Source organism: Schistocerca piceifrons, chromosome 3 (assembly GCF_021461385.2).
Source record: "Schistocerca piceifrons isolate TAMUIC-IGC-003096 chromosome 3, iqSchPice1.1, whole genome shotgun sequence".
In the NCBI taxonomy this organism is placed as follows: Eukaryota; Metazoa; Arthropoda; class Insecta; order Orthoptera; family Acrididae; genus Schistocerca; species Schistocerca piceifrons.
The window spans coordinates 864277512-864282907 of record NC_060140.1 but is presented as its reverse complement, the minus strand read 5'-3'; the positions used below and the strand labels follow the sequence as shown (position 1 = coordinate 864282907).

Sequence of the window (5396 nt, the reverse complement as noted above, 5' to 3'; positions counted from 1 at the left end):
TGCCAAATAGGAGGAACAAAGTTAGAACAGGATGCATATTCTCACAGGATGGCAACATAGTGAAAGAACTGGAAGCGAGATGTAGCAAGGCTAATGCAGTGAGTGCTCAGCTACGATCTACTCTCTTCTGTAAGAAGGAAGTCAGTACCAAGACTAAGTTATCTGTGCACCGTTCAATCTTTCGACCAACTTTGTTGTATGGGAGCGAAAGCTGGGTGGATTCAGGTTACCTTATCAATAAGGTTGAGGTTACGGATATGAAAGTAGCTAGGATGATTGCAGGTACTAGTAGATGGGAACAATGGCAGGAGGGTGTCCACAATGAGGAAATCAAAGAAAAACTGGGAATGAACTCTATAGATGTAGCAGTCAGGGCGAACAGGCTTAGATGGTGGGGTCATGTTACACGCATGAGAGAAGCAAGGTTACCCAAGAGACTCATGGGTTCAACAGTAGAGGGTAGGAGGAGTCGGGGCAGACCAAGGAGAAGGTACCTGGATTCGGTTAAGAATGATTTTGAAGTAATAGGTTTAACATCAGAGGAGGCACCAATGTTAGCACTGAATAGGGGATCATGGAGGAACTGTATACGGGGGGCTATGCTCCAGACTGAACGCTGAAAGGCATAATCAGTCTTAAATGATGATGATGATGATGATGATCAATTTGTTTCTCAGGATTTTTTTAATTGTACAGACAGTGTGGGGGTCTTTTGTTTTGATACAACACAAATATGTTCATTGTAATTCTAACAATATCTTAGTGCTGTTATAAGTTTGACAAAAAATACCGATTAGTGAGGCACAATCATATACTAGAAGTGTATTCAGGAAAGAAGGGGTCAAATCTCAGGCCACCCATTTGATGGTTCCACACATTCACTACACAAGTGCCATGATGTTTCCTTTGAAAAGCCATGGCCATTTTTTCCCATCCTGGCATTATGTCTGACATAAAAATTCATTCTTTCAAACAATGGAAACTCTAGGCTCGAATATCAACAATGTAGGAAAAGATAGATTGCTACTTACCATAAGATAACACACTCTGTTACAGACAGGCAGAATTAAAAGACACTCACACATAAGCTTTCAGCCACAGTCTTTGTTGGAGAAAGAGAAACACATACTATTCATTCACACAAGCAAGCACACTTCAAGCACAACATGATCGCCAACTACAGCAGCTCGGGCCAGAATGCAGCTTTCACATGGGATGGTAGCAGCAATCTGGAGGGGGTGGGGATGGGGAAAGGATAACAGTGTATGGTTTAGGAACAGAGGAGCACTGTCTGGCACAGTGTGCAGGGACTAGAATGCTGACAGGCACAGTGTTAGAAGGTTGTGGGGCAGGGAGGTAGGGAAAATGGGGCGAAAAAGGAGAGGAGTGTGGAGAGATGGGAGGATGCGTTAGCAGTGGATGGCAGACAGAGTATATGAGATGGGAATGGGGAAGATCTGATAGGACAGAGGGGAGAGGAAACTGCTGGGTGGAGAATGTGGGGACAGTATGTTACCGTAGGCTGAGGCTGAGATAATTGCAAGAATGGATAATGTATTGTGACGATAATTCCAATCTGTGCAGTTCAGAAAGGCTGGTGGTGGAGGGGAGGATCCAAATGACTCAGGTAGTGAAGCAGCCATTTAATATAAGGATGTTATGTTCAGTTGCATGTTGTGCCTCGCCCTCTCCCCCACATAACCACCCACTGGTCACCTTCCAGTAATTCCTTACCTCCAACTTAGGCTCACAAGACTTCCCCATGTCCCTTCCTCAGAACACCAATCTTTCATCATAAAAAAGGATAGCAACACAATCTCAAAATTAATCCTCCTACCTGTAGTCGAAGGTTCCACCACTGTTGTTAAGAATCACAGTGACTTCCTGGCGAAAGGCCTCCACCTACAAATTCTACCAGAGTGATCCCATTCCAGAAGTCCAACGCAACCTCGAGTCCCTGCTTAAAAGCCTTAGCCCTTCCTGGGATCTTGCCCTTGAATCCATTTCTCTCTTCACCCCTATGACACCCAGCATACCCATCTTGTACACGCTCCCCAAAATCCACAAACCTAACAATCGTGGATGCCCCATTGTGGCTGGTTATTGTGCCTCCACCGAAAGAATTTTGGACCTTTTTGCCAACACCTTCAACCAACTGCCCATAATTCCTACTCATCACTGTTGATGCCACCTACTTCTACACCAACATCCCTCATGCACATGGTCTTACCATTACCATACACTACGTTTCCCAATGTCCTTCAGATCCAAACCAACCACCTCATTCCTCATATGCCTTACTAACTTTATCCTAACCCACAACTACTTCTCCTGTGAAGGGAAGGTATACAGGCAAATCCTGCATGGCTCCCTCCTATGCCAACCTGTTTATTGGCTGTCTAGAGAAGGCCTTCCTAGCCTCCCAAAACACCAAACCCCTAGCCTGGTCCTGTTCCAGCATAAAGTCAAGCACCGGCACACTGGTCGGGAACATTAAGGCAGAGAGGGATGTGAAGATGATGTCAGTCAATTGCATGCTGAGCGACCCCTCCCCAGGACAACAATGCAACGGCAGCACCCTCTATGCAAAGAGAAAATAAGCGCTGCTCCCAACTGGTCATGCCCAGTTCTACAGAAGCGTCAAGACAAGTGACTTGGATAGAAGCATCCACTGTATTACTTCACGTGTACTGGAATCATTGTAGTGAAGGACATTGATTATATTGCCTCTTGCCCTTTGCTTGCGACACCTCTTGTGTATTGAGAATGAGATTTTCACTCTGCAGCGGAGTGTGCGCTGATATGAAACTTCCTGGCAGATTAAAACTGTGTGCTGGACCGAGACTCGAACTCGGGACCTTTGCCTTTTGCGGGCAAGTGCTCTACCAACTGAGCTATCCAAGCACAACTCACGACCCGTCCTCAGTTTTACGTCTGTGTATTTCTCAGAGCTAAGTATTGTCATTTATCTTCCTGTAATAAAAACTCATTAATGTGATTTGCTTGAATTACCGTCTAGCGATCTAAGAAGCAGGTTTCCTAGACACCCCATCTATGACAACTGCGCAGGATACAACATTGGCAACTAGTATTCAGGAGAACCCTGCGCCTGGCTTCCTCAAATTATTGATTTTTCGTGTGCTATTGTGTTTTGCTGGTGCCTTAATTCTACATTGGCTTTTCTTGGCAGGAGTGTGTTTACTTGCTTTAATAGAGTCTCTCATGGTGTTTTTGCTACACAGTGTTTTTAGGTGGGTGTTGCAGAAATTTTCTTTGCTTTTGTACTTATTTTTCTTGCTTGCCTTGTCTGTTTGTTTATTGCACTTATCTCTTCCAAAATGAACAAATGACCTCTCCCAACCCCTGCTCAGATGCCTTAGCTGCAAGCAATAGATGCAATGCCACTAACACAGATGTTTCAGTTACAGAGTCAAAAAATCGCAACTCTACTAAATATGGTCCAGCAGCTACTCACCACTCAAGCAACCAATACAGTACAGCAGGCACCTACAGTACCTCCAAGTGCCATACCATCTTTTCACCAGTTTAATGAACAAGAGGAATGGCTCGAGTGCTTGCAACAGTTTGAAGTGCACATAATTGCCCACAACATAGCAGGTACTGCGGAACTCCCTTACTTTTTGCCCTTGGTAGGAAGTGCAGTGTTTTGCTTCATTCAGAAATTATTCCCTAATGCTGCTCTGATGAACTTTCCTGTGATCAGGTCGTATATTCGCTAACTAACTATTATGACAAACAATGTGGTAGCAGCTAGGTACCAGTTCTTTCACTGCAAGAAAGGGACAGAACAAACTTATCACAAGGGGGTAATAGATTTGCAGGGTATGTTGAGGAAATACAAATTCAAATGTGCTTTTCGTGCTTTATATTCAGATGTTATGTTGCATGATGCGATCGTGTACAATGGAACTGATGTCAAACTTAGAGAAAAGATTTTGAAGCAGTCCGATCCATCATTTCAACACATAGTGCAAATACTGGAGCAGTACAATTCAGGTGCAGTGTCAGCCGATAAATTTGAGCAGCCACAAATTTGTCGGGTCGAGTCACCGCTTGCTCATGACCAGCCCGTTAGACAGCAACAGCAGGTGCGCAGACAGTTCCCCATACCGCATAAACTGCTCTCTAAACAGGCGAACTGAATTAAGTCATCCCCTATTGACAGCACAAACACCAAGACTGCCCAGCCAGACTAGCACAATGTTACACCTGTGGGAAGAAAGGTCACATACAATCCATATGTTTGCAACAGAACAAACATAAGAATTCTGCCCACTCACATACATCTAGTAACAAAGCCTATGTAATCAATGCCATGTGTTCAAAGCCTTGCTGCTAGCAAGCGAACAGTTATATTAGTGGAAAATGTGTGAAATTTCAGTTGGAGATAGGTGCCTCTGTTACATTGCTGAATCGTAATACATATCAACTATTAGGCTCCCCATGCCTGTCTGAAACTAGCACGCACCTGGCAGCTTATAATGGACAAGACATTCCCGTTCTCAGAAAATGTACTTTGCCTGCCATTTATTACTCAAATACATGAACTGTAACTGTCACTGTGCTACAATCATGCGATTGTAGAACATACTTGGCTTTGATTCATTTGATTTGTTAGGCTTTAAAATTCAGGACAATGTGTTGTCAGTGTCTGTATTCAATGCAAAAAACAGTGTTCTGAAAGAATTCCCTGAACTCTTTTTTTGAAGGTTTAGAGAAGGCTAACAATTTTGTTGCACGTATTACGGTGAAAAACAATTCTCAGCCGAAATTTTTCCAGGCCAGAACCATTCCCATTGCCTTATGGGACAAAGTCGCGACTGAACTTTAAGAATTGCAAGATAGCAGAGCTATTGTGCCCAAACGAGCTAGTCAATGGGCAAGTCCACTGGTTTTGCTCCCCAAACCTTGAGGTCGTATTCGCCTCTGTGTTGGCTTTAAGTCTATAGTCAATCCGCAAGCTGTGAATCATACTTATCCATTGCCATGCCCAGAGGATTTTATGGACAAATTAGGCGCTGGTCGTTACTTTTCAAAAACTGATTTGCGCAATGCGTATCTTCAGATACCACTAGATGAAGAATCTCAGAAGGTGTGTGTTGTGAACACTCATTTGGGTTTGTTTAAATATTTGTGTTTGCCTTTTGGCAAACACCTGTCATTTTCCAGTGGTGTTTGGAACAGCTGACCACTCAAATACCAAACTGAAGAACACATTGCAAATTTGCGTGCTTCACTTCATGTGTTATCTGTTGCAAAACTAAAGTGTCGATTGGACAAGTGTGATTTTTTTTAAAACCTGAGTTGCAGTATCTTGGTCATTTCATAGTCAAGGTGTACATCCTCTTCAGCCACATTTGTTGTGGGACCTGCCA

At 43.6% G+C, this 5396-nt stretch overlaps 1 non-coding gene across 1 annotated transcript; it reads right to left on the bottom strand.

Annotated features, from left to right (window-relative positions):
- Positions 1-2830: 2830 nt before the first annotated feature.
- Positions 2831-2905, bottom strand: Trnal-caa. The gene has a single exon. It is a non-coding gene; the product is annotated as a tRNA-Leu (tRNA).
- Between the last annotated feature and the right edge of the window lie 2491 nt (positions 2906-5396).